This window comes from Schistocerca serialis, chromosome 5 (genome assembly GCF_023864345.2).
Source record: "Schistocerca serialis cubense isolate TAMUIC-IGC-003099 chromosome 5, iqSchSeri2.2, whole genome shotgun sequence".
NCBI lineage: Eukaryota > Metazoa > Arthropoda > Insecta > Orthoptera > Acrididae > Schistocerca > Schistocerca serialis.
The window spans coordinates 569,607,906-569,626,489 of NC_064642.1; the positions used below are offsets into that span (position 1 = coordinate 569,607,906).

The window sequence follows — 18,584 nt, forward strand, 5'->3', positions numbered from 1 at the left end:
GAACACCCTGTATAAATAATTCCTGAGGATGTGTATTATTTGCACATTTCTAGTGCAGTCTAGGAGGAACATGCAGTACCAGCATTATGGCTTTCCAGTGTACTGTTACAGCCTGTCTTCACCGATTGTTGCCAAATCGTTGGCTTGGACGAAGGAGACTTGCGCCGCAGCTGGCTCGTTCACTAGATATGACCGCCTTTCATTTTATTTCTTTGGGGATACTAAAAGACACTGTTTACAAAGATATACTGACAACAGCAGATATGAAGCGTATTATTATTATCTGTGCTGATTTTCAGATGTAGGCCTAATACTAGAACGTTTGCATCTTCACGCGCAGACTGGGAACTCGTATTTAATCTGGTGGATGGAATTTTCAACCCAATTGGAGGCCAATTCTCTTTCTTCTTCAGAATTCAAAGTACGTGTTTGTTACAGCTGAAATCTTAGAGGAGACAGCTGCTGATGTATGTCATTTTCAAGCTGCGTTTATCGTGAACTATCTGTACTAAAACCCTGGAAAAAACACCTTTTCAGTTTAATTTACTCTAGTTCAATTCTGATAATGCCAGTGGGCGTTGTTCTTTTTAAAATATGACTTTATATATTTATTTTATAATCTAATGTTCATTAATATCTGTGTGTCGGCTTCATTTGTGAGCCTTGTTACGCTTCATTTCTGTGAAAACAGTACATTAGTAGCTCATTCCTTTCCAGAAATATAGGGAGGAGAAAAGTTTTAGATGACTTACCCTGTATGACGTATTCGAATCATCTGATAACGACTTAGAGTTTAAGTCGATAATGATACCTTCTGTATGACTTAAGGCTGAAATATATACTTACAAAATTTCGCACACAAGTTTTGTTCACATGTGATAAACCATGTCCTAAAATGTAAGCTTTTAGAGGTGGAAGAATTTTACAGTCTGATAAGTCATCCCGGGCCATTTTTTCTGTTTGTTATACCGTCATAAAGCGTGCTGAACGGTTAAGTGTCTGTGCTCTTGCCTATAGTGCGGTATATGATGTCCTTCTGCGTAATTTGCGGTTCCGTTATCAAATAATAAAAGCGTGCGTGAATGCGCGCAATTTTAAAGCGTGTCCTACTGACTGTACATTAGCCGAGGGAAGTAGCGTGCCCATTCCGTTAACTTACTGTTGTTCCAGCGTAGGGTTAACTGCGCTCAGCGAACTATAACTGCAAAGCACCTTTGGGTTTTATCGGCGAACTCTCAACACAGTCACACCACTAGTATAAGGCTGCACTTGATTGCAAATGCTGCAAACCCGTAAAACACAAATATCGATCATCTTTATGAGAAAAAATTCGGTAGTCACAGGTTTACAGCTAAGATTTAAGCTGCAGATTTATGAACGTGTAACGAGGTTAGCTGTAAACCTCGCTGAACATTCATAAATCTAGTGCTTGAATCTACAGCTGATCAACAGTCATGGATAAATCATCGAGTGAAAATATAGCTTCAGTCAAAAATGACAGAGTAGCACAAGTAGGGAAACTCAAGGGGGAACGAAAGACTTTGTGTTTAACAGTGTTTGAAAATTAGTGGAGCATAAGAAAAGACTTCTTAAAGGGATAACAAAATCACCTTATAGTATAACCTAACGTACCTTACTTGGAAATCACTTACAATTTTTTTTTCACATTTTTTCAAATAAATGCTTGCATATTTCTCGTTCTGCCTCATCCACGGTGCAAAATAGTATAAGCAAATTTTTTGTGAAATTACTGCATAGACGTTGAAATTATTAGGAATATCGTCTTAAAACTAAGACAAGTTATTTAATGAACAGTTTAGACTAAGTAATATGGAATCTTCAACAAACCGTTAACAATAAGTAAATATTTTAATATCATTTTCAAAAATGAACAATTATTTTTAACGCTTAATGCCAAGTTACTTTACTGACATCCATCGCTCATGCACCAGACGTATTTTCTAGTTTCCAAATAAACAACATATGATGCCTAGTAATAAATCCTATAACCCAGTCCTGCCAAACTAGAAGAGTTTCTTTGTCAAACCTGTGCCAGCCGATAGGCTAATGATCTGACAACGAGATTTTTCATCGTTTGATTAAAAATCCTTCTCTTCACTGACTCCGGATGCGCTACCAGCTCGTCTTTTTGTCCTTTAGTGAACATATTTTAAAATTTCCCATCTGATTTGTCAGTCCTGTAGTAGGGATTGTTTTTAACCTTATGAAAGTATCTTTTTAACTTTGATTTGGATACTTTAAACTCCTCAGATGCTTCTAAAGCACCGAGTAGGTATCCAACTGCTGTCTGTGAGTTTTTATAACGTAAGTTCACACTATCTGGAAAGACAAGGAAAAAAAAAGAAATATGTGGTTTCTAATTGCAACAAAAAATGACGGGGCACAACAGGACACAATCCCATTCGGTCCCGTCCCGTTCTGCCGGCCGGAGTAGCCGAGCGGTTCTAGGCGCTACAGTCTGGAGCCGGGCGACCGCGACGGTCGCAGGTTCGAATCCTGCCTCGGGCATGGGTGTGTGTGATGTCCTTAGGTTAGTTAGGTTTAAGTAGTTCTAAGTTCTAGGGGACTGATGACCACAGCAGTTAAGTCCCATAATGCTCAGAGCCATTTGAACCATTTTTGAACCGTCCCGTTCTCGTCCCCCCCCCCCCCCCCCTCCAAGTTAACAACTTTTATGAACCATAATAACTGACACATTTAAACTTATTATGTAAGGAGCGTATAACGAATGGCATGCATTTTAATATCGCATTTTATTTAAAGGCGTACAATTAAGAATTAATGCCATATCATGCCATTAAGTTCACCAAGATTTATAAATACACAACTGGAACGTGAAGGACAACTGTCCACTTACAAGTCGCGTTCCAAACTAAGTCAAAATAGCCGTCGCGTCTTCCCTTCCACTCAGTCATAGTCCCACGTCATTACAACAGGCTGCAGCACTCACCTGTCTAGAGAACAGCACAGTGCGCTGTGCCCCGCTATCACATTCTGCCCTGAGTTGCCCCACACAACTAAAGTTTTAAATAAAATGAAGCGAATCACTGTGTCATCAATACAGTGAACTGTTCCATGAGCTCCTACACATTGACACAGATTGAATAAGGCCTTTTTGGATGACTACTTCAATGTCAGTTCAGTCATTTGTTACTCAGCTGGGAGACACTTATTAAGCGGCTGTTGAATAATTTTAAGCCATTCGTGGTCAGTAGGTGAGATATCTGTCGAACATGTCGATCAATGTATTAATATTTCAGAAGAAGATTTGAATAAAACTTAAGTGTTACTCACTAGATGTCAAACATGGTTTTATAAATTTCGTGGGCAACACATTCCTCACTGAGCTCTCCAAATCCGCCTGACGGCCATACAAGAACAAGAGTGTGGCAGAGTGAATGATTCTTCCTGCGGGACTTGAATACCTGTGAAACGTGTGGGTGCAAGTCGTCTTTCACGAAAACTGTATTGACTGAGCGATGAAGTGAGCTTCTGGCTCTGTTAGCACAGCTTCCCTCTTTTGTTGGTAACCCAATCTCTTAGCAGTCATAATCATTGACAGTAACTCTATAGGAAATACTAGCATTGTTCTCCAAACGGCTCAATAAACCATGGTCTGGAAGAGAGGACACTTAAGGTTGCAAGGTCGCATGAACATAGGTGGGAAACACATGCATTGTCAGGAAAGTTTCGCTTCGGTTGTACTGACGCCAACATACGCATTTATTAATTGCTACATTTTTGCGCGCCGTTTGATGGGGAATATACAAAATGGCAGTCATTATAACACGGTTTCATGTGAATCCATGTTATGGAATGGACGAACAGGAGATTAATCATTTGCTTCATAAATTGAAAGACTTTTATTTGTTGCAGTAGCAATATTTAATTTTAAGATGCGTTTCACCGTTTATATTAAAGGCGTCTCCAGTAGATTTTTGACGTAACATAAAGCTTTGTTTCACATACGTTACCCACAAATTTGAAAAAAAGCTAATTTACATGAATAGAATGTTACTTTCAGAAACTTTCAGGCTATCCTGATAATTTCTGCGTTTTCTCTAACATGGTCAATCACTAGAAGCATTTCCACTTCGGGAAATATTTGAGTAGAAATTTTCGTTTTTTTTTCTCACACTCTGTTTTGCATTTTCTGTATTATGTGAAACACTTGACACTAATTATCGGGCTAATGCTTCAGACTATTACACGAAAACTGTGACACACACACACACACACACACACACACACACACACATATTGCGCACGCACACGCACAGAGAGAGAGAGAAAGGAAAAGGGAGATTAGAGTTTAACGATCCATCGACAGGGTGGCCATTAGAGAAGGAGCACAAGCTCGGATTACGAAAGGATGGGGAAAGAAATTGGTTGTGCCCTTACGAAAGGAACCATTCCGGCATTTGCCAGGAGCGATTTTTGCGAAATCACGGAAAACGTAAATCTAGATGGCCGGACGGGGATTTGAGAGAGAGAGAGAGAGAGAGAGAGAGAGAAGGAACAAACGATAAGCTGGTAACACTTCTGTACACACACAAGATAACAGACGCCAAGTCAACTACCCCCAGCAAGATTGTTACAGTTCCCGCGTTACTGGTCTGAAGTAATTGCCAGAACAGCACTGTAGAAATCCACATCAAACAATAACCGAAAATCAAAGTGTAAAAACCATGAAAATCGACGATTTCCACACGAATGAGTGTCCAAGAGATCTTAAGTGAAGTGCAAGTGCATCTCTTAAACAATGACGACACAGAAAAAAAGCAGAACAGGCAAAAAGTAAGTACAAGTAGCATTTATGTAACTATAATGACGCGAACTGTTTCAAATCTATAAGAAACATATGTAAAATAAAAACTGTAGATCACATATGAATAAGTCTCCAGGATTTCGTGACCATTGTCTTTAACTACAAAATATAAGTCGTCTGGCCTCGCTATAGACCTCTTCAGATTTCTTCACTGATCGACATTTCGATACATCTGCTGGGATATTCTTCAGAATTCCTTTGCTGCCCCTTGATGGCTAAAATGTAAATTATCATTAAAAAGTCCAGTGATGATGTTTCTAACAGAAAAGGGGAAACGCGTCTGAGTAGGAAAAGAAGTTCAATTTGTAACACGAATATAAATGTTTTTGTTGCGCAAAATGTTTACACCAACGGACTTGGATGTATAATCGAGTAGATCGCGTCTTAAGCTCGTGTCAGACACCGACCGAACCCGTGGAGAATCGGCTGGAGTGCAGGCGAATTTAAAAGCTGGCGTATAAACTGCTCAATAGCTACACAGGGTCTTAAAAGAATCTGCTTGCCATCTGGCTTGTCTGTACTGCCATTTGCCTCTTGATCGATCAATCACATCTCCCTGTGATGAACAACGAAGGCTTTAGGAAACTTATTCTTGAGTTTCAATATGAAAGTAAACAGTCGCGACCGCAAAAAAAAACCGTTTATTTCTGTCGTTGACGGTTTAGGACAGTTTTTGACCATCTTCATACCTCATACCATGATGGTAGGCGGTGGAGGTTTATGTTCATTTTAAAGTACTAAAAAACGACTGTTCTCCACGAGAAATTTTCTCAAAAATTCTTGATTTTTGTCAGTTTATGCAGTTGGTCTAGTGTTCTGCTGTACTGCCGTCGATTCTTCACCCATTTCTCCGTCGTGTGACTCATGGTTGAGAAACTATTGGCAAATCCGGCTGCTGATGCAGAGAGCAATTTCTCTGCATTAGAAGCTGTAGCTATACATCCCCCCCCCCCCCCCCCCCCCCGCTCCCTTGCCCTTATCAGCATATTCTTGTGTCAGTATTCCAACAAACTACAAGAGCACGTCTCCCATTTCGCTTCACTGGATTCGCCGTTTCTTCCTTGGCTTGCTTGTGGACTAATTTCTATGCTCTTAGTTTTGAGTCTCAAGTCTGTACTTCACGCATATGACTGCTGTTTCCACAGTTAGTTTGGCAATGTACGTTTGTTATAACCCCACCACAGAAAAGTAAAGCTCTGCTAGATAGTAGTAACAGAAATGTTCATCCTTATTCATAGGAAGATATAAAATCAAACTTTATAAAAAAAAAAAAAAAACGTCGTGATGAACTGCCGCACAACTACACTGTAGAACTGGTTCCGCAGAAGAGAGCTGATAGTAGCTGGGAGGCGTAGCGCAGCGATGCGGCGTGAGGCGACGGTCAACTAAAGCTGCAGAGCATGGGACGCCTTATTTATTTATTTTAATTTATGTGCACCACGTCTCCTGGATCACGATCTTTGGCTTGGAGGGGGTGTGGCATGTTTGATGTGAGTGGCGTTGAGACTGTTTTGCCGGGAGAGGCAGTGAGTGAGGCAGCACGGACAGCGCAGATCTGCGGGGCAAAAAAAGGCTGGCTGTTAGTTTTACCGTCCGTGTTACTTCAAAGTTTGTCTCGTCGAGCATCTTCCGGACACGATGGACGTGCACCGCAAACGGGAGTGGACACATCATCCCTTTGACCAACCAGATTTGGAGGCGGCTGTTGGGTGCCGTCACCCACACATTTCCTCGCGGTTTTAAACTGAAATTCTTTACAATCAGCTGTGAGTGGGGTGGTTGCCTTGGCTAGTTATCTTACCATCTTTTTGCGACTTACAACAAATGTTTTGTCTACGCTATCAGCGTGTAATCTGATGACTTTAGTTCTATTTGTTTTACTTAAAAGTTCCTTTTCTGCTCATCAGGCTATCATGTTGTGACTTGGGGTGCGAACCAACTGGTTACTTATAAAAGGAGTGTGGTGAGCAGTGTATCGGCACTTTCCTCTGTAATTTCGGGGCCGTTCGTCCGTACCACACTGCCCGATGTGCGGTGGTTTCAAATCAAGCAGCTTTTAGCTAAACCTGAAATTTGTTGTAGCCTATTTTAGTCATATTCTAAAGAAGTTTATTGCCTGGTTTGAAGACTGTTTACCAATCATGTTATACTTGTTACAAAACATTGTTATTTGTGGCTGTCTTTAGTTTCGTACTTAAAGAGATCAGTAATTGTTCTTAAATTGTTTTATTTAACTGGATGCTTTTTGTATTAATACGTTAATGTCCTGTTGACCTAATTGGTGAAGTTACTTTTCCCGAGGAGTGTTAGTAAAAATCTTGAAACGAATGACGTCCAATCCTTATTTGCACGGTTCTTCCTCTCTCAGGCAACCTTACCCCACTAGTGCCTGCTACATATAGAAGCACAAATGTAAACAGTCCTTCAACAAGACGCGACAACAAGCGGGTGTCTATACCTGCCCTGGAGATGTCATTTACACACTGCCGTCGCGGTTTGGAGATGCTGTAGGCTCCAGAGAAGAACAGTTGTGTTATAAAATCTGATATTCACTTACTTTTCTTCGTCTCGATATGTCACTTGCAAAGTTCTCATGACTTATGTTGAGGTTCTAAATAAGAGGCTGGTGTTATAACAGTATGCAAGAAACGTTATAATACAGAAAAATTATCGAAAACGTGGTTACGTAATTTCATAGCTAGTCGATAGAGAATACGAACTCACTTACAGCACTCGACCCTACGAAGCTGGAACGAAGTCCGATAGTGTAACTGGTGGCACTGCATAGCAAGACCACTACATCAAGAATCGACGGAAAGGTAGCCGTAAGAAGATCTCAGTATACTGATTGAGTGTTCCGTCAGTTCTTGCTACGATATGTTATACATTATGAATAAAAAAACACACAATATTCTACGATATTTATTATTTATTTCAAACAGTGGCTACCCTCTTATCTTGTTGGAGTCCATAATGCACAAAAAGTAGAAATGACAGGTGCACTCTCTTCTTAAGGCTGTTATTGAATCACCACGTAAAGAACGCAATAAATGGTGCACAATTCAATATTTAGAAGTCTCACTGGGTGTAGAAAGAAAGCTTAAATCCAGGAACTTAAAAACATCATTTTATATCCACAAGACTACTGGACACTTTTTCACCAATGGTAAAGACAGCACTCCAGCTATGGAAAAGAGTAGGATGTATAAAATTACTTTTAATTTTGGCAAATTGTATACAGGCCAGTTTGGAAGGGAAATATGTACCCGCTTGAAGGAATACTACATAAGTTGGAAACTTAGAAGAAAAGGCTTATGCAAACCACAAGGTGAAACATGCAGTACTACAACACATTCATAAAGGAAGGAAGATGAGCTATCTTGAGATACTGGAAATTAATAAACATGTACTCATCAGCCCAAGCTTAGTACTGAATGACCAGACACAGTTCCCTTACTCACGACTTCTAACTGCAAAAATTGGTGCAAATGGCTCTGAGCACTACGGGACTTAGTATCTGAGGTCATTAGTCTCCTATACTTAGAACTACTTAAACCTAACTAACCTAAGGACAGCACACACATCCATGCCCGAGGCAGGATTCGAACCTGCGACCGTAGCAGCAGCGTGGTTCCGGACTGAAGCGCCTAGGCCGGCTGCTGTGGCCGACCGGTTCTAGGCGCTTTAGTCCGGAACCGCGCTGCTGCTACGGTCGCAGGTTCGAATCCTGCCTCGGGCATGGATGTGGGTGATGTCCTTAAGTTAGTTAGGTTTAAGTAGTTCTAAGTCTAGGGGACCGATGACCTCAGATGTTGACTCCCATAGTGCTTAGAGCAATTTGAATCATTTTTTTGAAGTGCCTAGAAGGGCCGGCCACAACGGCCGGTTTCTAACTGCAGATACCATTCACTCCCATCCAGGCCATGTTGTAAATTACCCCTCTTACTCACATACTCAATTTTCCTTTCTTTCAGTTACTATAATTTCTCTTGTTGTGTTAAAAAATTTTACTTTGTGTAATCACAGCTGCATCACTCCCCTGCTTAATATCAATATTATATCCTATCTGTTTGTAATTTAGGACCTATTTAAGTTAGGTTTATTTTGTTCAGCCAGGTCTTTGGAATATGTCACCAAAGTTAATTCTTCAACATATTATCGTTTATGAACAACTGCTGTAATTTGTTGGTGGTTCATTAGTTGACATGTCACATATTTTATTTTACTTAAGCAATCTCTTACACTGAAATAATACCTCTTGTTTTATTCCTAAACCTAACATTAATATTTTATCTCTGGAAATGGAGATATTCAGTAGATGTACTAGTTTAAAATTTTTGATCCAATAAAATTTCACTGCAGCAAATATTTGTAGATGATGATGTCGTAACAGCCGAAAACCGGTTTGTATTCGGGACGACGACGGTTCAATCCTCCATCCGGCCATCCTGATTTAGGTTTCCCGTGATTTCCCTAAATGGCTTCAGGCAAATGACGGGATGGTTTCTTTGAAAGGGCACGGCCGATTTCCTTCCTCATCCTTCCCTAGTCCAAGCTTGTGCTCCGTCTCTAATTACCCATTTGTCGACAGAACGTCAAACACTAATCTCCCCATCCTTCTAAAACCAGTTTGTGAAATCAATAACACATATTTTAGAATATTACACCCAAGTTGCATGTGTTTCATTCACAAAATATTCAGCGTAACTGACATTTCTAATAACGTCAAGGTGACAGATCGCTTCATGGAGTAAGTACTCTCATTAATGCTAACTACAGTTCGAACGAGACGGTACCATTCCAGCGCCATGATTTAAGTCTACCGCGGCGGAGGGATATCCGCGGGCTCTTTGACGACCACGGGACCCACGGAAGCAAGCGATTCCCCGATAGCAGCGCCACCTTTGTTACTGCCTATGAACGATGGCAGCAGTCCGTGATGGCGCCTGCTACAGTTAAGATGCTCACAATCAGTACCGAACCCAAACAGGCGATCAAACAGGCGAGACGCGTAACTTGTCTCCGGATGAGAAGCGCCTGCGAACAAGGGGCGGCAACCCGCAGGTCGCAGACGTCGTACCAGAAACAGGAGTGGGCGGGGATTCGAGGCCCAACACTGTACACCACCCTAACCTATCATCATCTGAAAACATATAACGTAAAATCCCTTTAAAATTGACCTGCAGAAATCACAACCAATGAACTGCAGATTTAAATTGAGAGAGCGCGGGTACGTGTACTGCAGAAATACGTAAAACACCTTGCGTTTTATAAGAAAAAAGATGTAACTGTAGCAGAGGGTCTCACCACAAAAGCCATTATGGTAGCAAAACAGTTACTTTTGCATAACATAGTAATAAATCATTGTCACCATTCGCCACGTGTTGATATAGGTTAACGATACTGCAATTTTTGCTGGTTTGTATAGCCACTAATTCGAAGCCGAACATTGTGAACCATTTCAAAGTGTGCATGGAATATATGTAATTAATAATATGCTTTTAAGTACATAATGAGCCAAATGCTGATATGTGTTGTGTCGATGACTATGCTGAGGGCTTGTGCAGTGTAGTGCTGTGCTTGATATGTTATGGATTATCATGGAAGTAATAGGAAACGAGAGGGTGAAAGTGGATAAACCACACCCTTCAGTACCATCCGCTGAGGTTGATCAATGGCGTCATAACAAAGCCCAAAATGTGGCATGGAAATAAAACAAAAGGTTAGAAAGTTAACATCATTACAAGACATAAATGGAGCCTTGATCTCGCAAAGCAAGTAGCACACGAGGAAATAATTTTATATTCGAAAGGATAATGAATTTATATATTATTCCAAGTGATATAAATTGTAATCAGTGTTTTCGGTCGTCACTAGGACTACCAAATACATTGTTCAATCTCTGACTGATGAACGGCCCACCACAAAATTACTACATCACGACACAAAGCCGGTAGCCAGTATTGAAGGCTCAACCTGATCCGAAAGTGGCTACAAAAAATTGTGATCATATCAAATTATTTAAAAATAAATGGGAATTCTAGACTTTATGTGCAAATGCTCTACAACTCAAGTACACATGTTATTATCTCAGACATAATATCAAAACATTCCTAGATAACAGCATACTTCCCTTCCAACATGTAGCTAGCTAGTTTGTAGCTTAATCATCCAAACATCATTTTAAATAACATTGCACATGATGCTTAATACAACAATAAATGTAATTAAAGTTTAAACCACTATTTCTCGGTTTTCTTGCCGTGATAACTCGTTTGTATACTTAAACTTTCAACGACTTTCTCTGTCGTCGTCAAGAGTTGACTGACGTACTACTAGGTCGTGTGGTATTTGTACGTAGTTGGCCGGAGGGTAGTGCTTGTTTCACAACAGTTCCCGCAAATGTGACGTCATTTTGACGTCATGCGTAATATCGGCAACCGCATAATCGACTATCGACATTTTTTAGCGTTCGATACTGGCCTCTCACAAGGTTTAATGCACGCGTATCGGAGATTTACAAAAAACACGTTATTCTTGGAATGATTTATAATAATTATTGTTACTATAAAATGTTACGCGATAATTTATCGACTGTTAATGCCTTCGTTGAAGAGTGTTCTCTTACGAGTGACTTACTATCGCCAATAATTTACAGATTAAGCATGAAAAACACTTGTTTTACGATTTGCAGTATGGCGTTTCAAGGTAACGGAGCACTGAATATTTATCACAAACACGTCACAATTATCATTAAATGTCACTTAATATCGCATCAACGATATAAGCCTTCAAGAGAGAATATGGTAACCAAGAAAGGAGACAAACATAAAATGATAAGTGCTAGTGTAGGTTTGCATCCCTTTACAAACAAATATTTTTTTCATGTTAGCTCTGTTAACACATTCTGGGACTGTCTCATGAATATAATAGGAGTTTGTTCCGCAGTATTCAATGTTATTTACATTCCGTCTGATTTGAGAACAAAGGATGAAATAAATATTTAGCGATTTCCGAATGCATGGTTAGGCAGGAACCTAAATGGTTCAAATGGCTCTAAGCACTACGGGATTTAACATCTGATGTCATCAGTCCCCTGGACTTAGAACTTCTTAAACCTAACTAACCTAAGGACATCACACACACCCATGCCCGAGGCAGGATTTGAACCTGCGACCGTAGCAGACGCGCGGATCCGGACTGAAGCGCCCAGAACCGCTCGACCAAAGCGGCCGGCACAAGAACCTAAGAGGACAGCTTAAATTACTGCAAGTGAAGCGAGCAACAATAAAGCACTCTGTCATCAGCCCACAAGTGGCCCATCGGGACCATCCGACCGCCGTGTCATCCTCAGCAGAGGATGCGGATAGGAGGGGCGTATGGTCAGCACACCGCTCTCACGGCCGTTATGATGGTTTTCTGTGACCGGAGTCCCTACTATACGGTCGAATAGCTCCTCAATTGGCATCACAAGGCTGAGTGCACCCCGAAAAATGGCAACAGCGCATGGCGGCCCGGATGGTCACCCATCCAAGTGCCGGCCAGGCCCGACAGAGCTTAACTTCGGTGATCTGACGGGAACCGGTGTATTCACTGCGGCAAGGCCGTTGCCGAGGAAGAATAAGATTCATGTTATTTCTTGTCACAAATATTTCGCTGTTTATTTGCTAATACGTGGTGATTTCCGAGTGTGTCGTTAGACGGGAACCTAAGCCTACAACTTTAAATGCTGCGACTAGAACGAGCTGCAATAAAATTCGTATTCTGCCTTTACACAAATATTTGGCTTTATATTTACGAACATGTGACGATTTCCGAGTTTGAAAATCAATAAAGGAAAAAAAAGGAAAAAAAACATTGCCAACCCCTTTTGCTTTCTGTTTTAACTTTCCGCATTTTTCCGCCATTTTACACTTTGACACCGTTTTATCGCCTGTTTTTCTTGTTTCTTTTCTTCTTCCGTTTTTAAAAAAAGTCTGTAGGCTGTAGAGCAGCGTACTAGGCTGCTGCCAGCCCGCCCCCTTCGGAGGGAATTGAAAATCAATAAAGAAAAAAAAAAGATTTCCGAGTGTGTGGTCAGGCAGGAGGCTGATAGGATAGCTTAAGTTGTTGCGAGTACACCGCGTGCGTGTGTTTACAAACACTGCGCTGTCAAACATTTCGCGCCAGGCACCGGAAGCGCTGCCTTTTATACACTCCTGGAAATTGAAATAAGAACACCGTGAATTCATTGTCCCAGGAAGGGGAAACTTTATTGACACATTCCTGGGGTCAGATACATCACATGATCACACTGACAGAACCACAGGCACATAGACACAGGCAACAGAGCATGCACAATGTCGGCACTAGTACAGTGTATATCCACCTTTCGCAGCAATGCAGGCTGCTATTCTCCCATGGAGACGATCGTAGAGATGCTGGATGTAGTCCTGTGGAACGGCTTGCCATGCCATTTCCACCTGGCGCCTCAGTTGGACCAGCGTTCGTGCTGGACGTGCAGACCGCGTGAGACGACGCTTCATCCAGTCCCAAACATGCTCAATGGGGGACAGATCCGGAGATCTTGCTGGCCAGGGTAGTTGACTTACACCTTCTAGAGCACGTTGGGTGGCACGGGATACATGCGGACGTGCATTGTCCTGTTGGAACAGCAAGTTCCCTTGCCGGTCTAGGAATGGTAGAACGATGGGTTCGATGACGGTTTGGATGTACCGTGCATTATTCAGTGTCCCCTCGACGATCACCAGTGGTGTACGGCCAGTGTAGGAGATCGCTCCCCACACCATGATGCCGGGTGTTGGCCCTGTGTGCCTCGGTCGTATGCAGTCCTGATTGTGGCGCTCACCTGCACGGCGCCAAACACGCATACGACCATCATTGGCACCAAGGCAGAAGCGACTCTCATCGCTGAAGACGACACGTCTCCATTCGTCCCTCCATTCACGCCTGTCGCGACACCACTGGAGGCGGGCTGCACGATGTTGGGGCGTGAGCGGAAGACGGCCTAACGGTGTGCGGGACCGTAGCCCAGCTTCATGGAGACGGTTGCGAATGGTCCTCGCCGATACCCCAGGAGCAGCAGTGTCCCTAATTTGCTGGGAAGTGGCGGTGCGGTCCCCTACGGCACTGCGTAGGATCCTACGGTCTTGGCGTGCATCCGTGCGTCGCTGCGGTCCGGTCCCAGGTCGACGGGCACGTGCACCTTCCGCCGACCACTGGCGACAACATCGATGTACTGTGGAGACCTCACGCCCCACGTGTTGAGCAATTCGGCGGTACGTCCACCCGGCCTCCCGCATGCCCACTATACGCCCTCGCTCAAAGTCCGTCAACTGCACATACGGTTCACGTCCACGCTGTCGCGGCATGCTACCAGTGTTAAAGACTGCGATGGAGCTCCGTATGCCACGGCAAACTGGCTGACACTGACGGCGGCGGTGCACAAATGCTGCGCAGCTAGCGCCATTCGACGGCCAACACCGCGGTTCCTGGTGTGTCCGCTGTGCCGTGCGTGTGATCATTGCTTGTACAGCCCTCTCGCAGTGTCCGGAGCAAGTATGGTGGGCCTGACACACCGGTGTCAATGTGTTCTTTTTTCCATTTCCAGGAGTGTATATGTCTTTCGGTATAATTTATTCTTTGAGATATGCTTTTTTATATTTATTACCTCCTGTGCCTAGTTATTGGTTCATAGTTACAGGGTAACTCGAATGTACTGTTCCTTTACTATTGACGTTAAGTTGTCAATTGTATTCTAGAACTGTTATATTTCTTCGCCGTTTCTCATGTCGCCACATTCAATAAAATTTGTCTATGGTTCCACGAGTAAGCTTTTCGTGTAGTCCTGTTTCACCGCGTTAAGATATACATAGGATTAAATTGTCGAACGACAGCCTAACCGACTGGTAACCGACAAAGACGATGTACAACTCACTCTTGTCTTTCCCTAACTTCTTAGAGCTTCCACATGAGAAGGTCCTGTCTATTTTGTTAGATTAGTATTACTGTAAAATAACGATGAAATGCTTAAAGCGCATTATGTTCTAGTTAGTATAGGAGTACGTAAAACCCTACTCCACTAATATAAACTATTTTATATATTATTCAGCAGGTTTAATCGGTTGAAAGTGACCGCTTTGCAGCGGTGGTATTCCATTAGCACGTCATCGTATCCAAATTATTTCTTACATCATCCGAACCTGCAGTCTATGTATTTTTAACGAAGTCCGAGTATCATTGCTTTTTTCATTCAGTCCTTACTTTTTGCGTTAACGGTAACGGTTACACAGTCAGGCTAACTGTTTTCCAACTAAAGCCTTTGGCAGTAAAAAAAATCGACATTCAGAGGAGAAAAGGAATTTTTTTGAGTCATCAGTCTTCTGACTGATTTGATGCAGCCCACCACGAGTACATCTCCTGTGCCAACCTCAAAGAAGCACTTGCAAACTACGTCCTCAATTATTTGACGAATGAATTCCAATCACTGTATTCCTCTACAGTATTTACCCTCTACAGCTCCCTCTAAAACCATGGAAGTTACTTGAGGAATCTTGAGGCATTAAGGGGGGGTTGGGTTGTTTGGGGGAAGAGACCAAACAGCGAGGTCATCGGTCTCGGAAAGGATGGGAAGGAAGTCGGCCGTGCCCTTTCAAAGAAACCATCCCGGCATTTGCCTGGAGCGATTTAGGGAAATTACGGGAAACCTAAATCAGGATGGCCGGACGCGGGATTGAACCGTCGTTCTTCCGAATGCGAGTCCAGTGTGCTAACCACTGCGCCACCTCGCTCGGTATGGAAGTTACTCCGTGATGTTTTAACAGATATCTTACCATCCTGTCCCTTCTTCTTGTCAGTGTTTTCCATATATTCCTTTCCTCTCCGATTCTCTGGAGAACATCCTCATTCCTTACCTCATCATTTCTCCCAATTTTCAGTATTCTTCTGTAGCACTGCGTTTCGAAGTATTCGATTCTCATATTTCCGGCTTTCCAACAGTCCCTGTTTCACTACCATACAATACTGTACTCCAGAACTTACATTCTAAGAAATTTTTCCTCAAATTAAGGCCTATGTTTGATATTAGTTGACTTTTCTTGGTCTTCTCATGTGCAGGAAAGTCTTTTTTGCCAGTGCTAATCTGCTTTTTATGTCCTTGCCCTGTCCATCATGAGTTATTTTGCTGCCTAGATAGCAGAATTCCTTAACTTCATCTATTTCGTGATCACCAATCCTGATGTTAAGTTTCTCGCTGTTCTCATGTCTGCTGCTTCTCATTACATTCGTCTTTCCTCGATTTGCCCTACATTCATATTCTGTACTCAATATACTGTTCATTCTGTTTAACGGATTCGGTAATTCTTCTTCACTTTCACTGAGGATAGCAATTTCATCAGCGAATCTTATCACTGATAGCCTTTCACCTCGAATTTTAATTCCACCTTTGAACCTGTCTTTTATTTTTTTCATTGATTTTTCGATGTATATATTGAACAGGAGGGACGAAAGACTACGCCCCTGTCTTACACTCTTTTTATTCCCATCACTTCTTTCTTTGCCTTCCACTCTTATCGTTCCCCCTTGGTTGTTGTACATATCGTGTATTGCCTGTATCTCCCCCATTTCCTGAGAATATTGAACATTTTGCACCATTTGACATTGTGGTAAGCTTTTTCCAGATCGACAACTCCCCTGAAAGTCTCTTGATTACATTTTAGTTTTTCTTCCACTATCAATCGCAACGTCAGAATTACGTCTTTGGTGCCTTTACCTTTTCTAAAGCCAAACTGGCCGATATCTAACAAATCCTCAGTTTTCTTTTCTATTCTTCCGTATACTATCCTTGGCAACTACTTGGATGCATGAGCTATTAAGATGACTGTGGGATAAGTCTCTTCTATACAGACTCCTGTTCCTGCTGTCATGTCATCAGACAAGTCTTCCACCACATATAGGCTTCCAATGTAGTTTTTCCACCTATCCGCTCTCTCCTCTGCATTTAACAGTGGAATTCCCAGTGCACTCTTAATGTTACCACCCTTGCCTTTAATTTCACCGAAGGTAGTTTTGACTTTTATATATCCTGAGTCAGCCCTTCCATTATTTCTCTTTCGATTTCTTCACAGTTTTCATGCAGACATTTCACTTTTGCTTCCCCGAACTTCCTGTTTATTTCAGTCCTAAGTGGCTTATATTTCTTTGTTCCTGAATTTCTCTGAAAATTTTGCATTTCGTTCTTTCATTGATCAACTGAAACATTTCTTCTGTTACCCATGGTTTCTTCGCAGATATCTTCTTTGTACCTATGTTTTTTCTCTTCAGCTTCAGTGATTGCCCTTTTCGGAGCTGTCCATTCCCCTTCAGCTGAACTTCCTACTGAGCTTTTCCTTATCGCAGTATCTATAATCTCAGAGAACTTCAAGCGTATCCCTTCATTTATTAGTGCATCTATGCCTCACTTCTTTGCGCATTGATTCCTCCTGACTCGTCACTTAAACTTCAGCGCACTATTCATCACTATTAAACTGTGAGCTGAGTCCATATATGCTCCTTGGTATGCCTTACACTCCAGTATCTGATTTCGGAATCTCTGCCTGTTCGTGACGTAATCTAACAGAAATCTGCCCGTATCTCCTGGCCTTTCCTAGTATACCTGTTTATCTTGTGATTCTTGAACTGAATTTTCGCTGTTATTTGCTGAAATTTATTGCACAACTCAATTCGGCTTTCTCCCCTCTCATTTTTAGTACCAAACAATACTCTCCCGCAACCCCTTCTTCTACTCCTTCCCTGCAACCGCATTCCAGTCCCGCATGACTATTAGATTCTCATCTCCCTTTATGTACTGAACTACCGTTTCAATATCTTCAAACACTTTCTTTATCTTTTCATCTTCGTCTTACGACGTCAGCATGTATACGCGAACTATTGTTGTCGGTGTTGGTTTGCTGTCAGTGGTACAAGAATCAGTGTCCAGACACCTGTGGACCAGACAGAAACCGAAGTAAAAAATAGCAAAAAAATCCGAAATCTTGAATTCTGTCTTAAAACGTTCCTTCACAAAGCAAAATCAAGGAATGTGGACATGATTCAAAAAGCTTTACTGCAGCTAAGATGAGTGACATAGTAATCAGTACCAATGGTGTTGAAATGCAGCTTAAATCATTAAAACGCAGTAACACCGAGGCATCGATGGAGTCCCTGTCAAGTTCCACTGCATAGGGGCAAGACAATGAGTTTCTTTCCCGCAGTTCCCTTGAGCAGAGAGTGCGACCAGTCGATCTGTTCCAAATCGATTACTTCATATGAAAACCGCTTTCTTCCTCCTAACCTAAATTCGGCTGAAAGCGATCAATAAGTTCCGCTTAACTTGTTGACAGTGACTCTCATTTCTGTTGTTTCATTGCAACATGAACCATATAACATCTGGTAGAGCGCGCGTGTGTTTACTTTTTTTCCTTTTATGCAGTCCGTTTTCCATCCTCACCTTCCCCTTGTGTGTGTGTGTGTGTGTGTGTGTGTGTGTGTGTGTGTCAGAGAGAGAGAGAGAGAGAGAGAGAGAGAGAGAGAGGCAGGGAGAGAGGGAGAGAAAGAGAGATAGAGAGACAGTGAGGGTGTGTAACTGGAAGGATACAAGTACAAACATGCTCATAAATTAAGGATAACTGCAGACTGTGGTGCCACAACGTGGCACTTCACAAAACTGGCGCTAATAGCATAGGCACATAGGGAACAC

General features: G+C 42.2%; 1 pseudogene; it reads right to left on the reverse strand.

Moving 5' to 3' along the window:
* Positions 1 to 12,343: 12,343 nt before the first annotated feature.
* Positions 12,344 to 12,461, reverse strand: LOC126482622 (5S ribosomal RNA; annotated as a pseudogene).
* Positions 12,462 to 18,584: the final 6,123 nt, after the last annotated feature.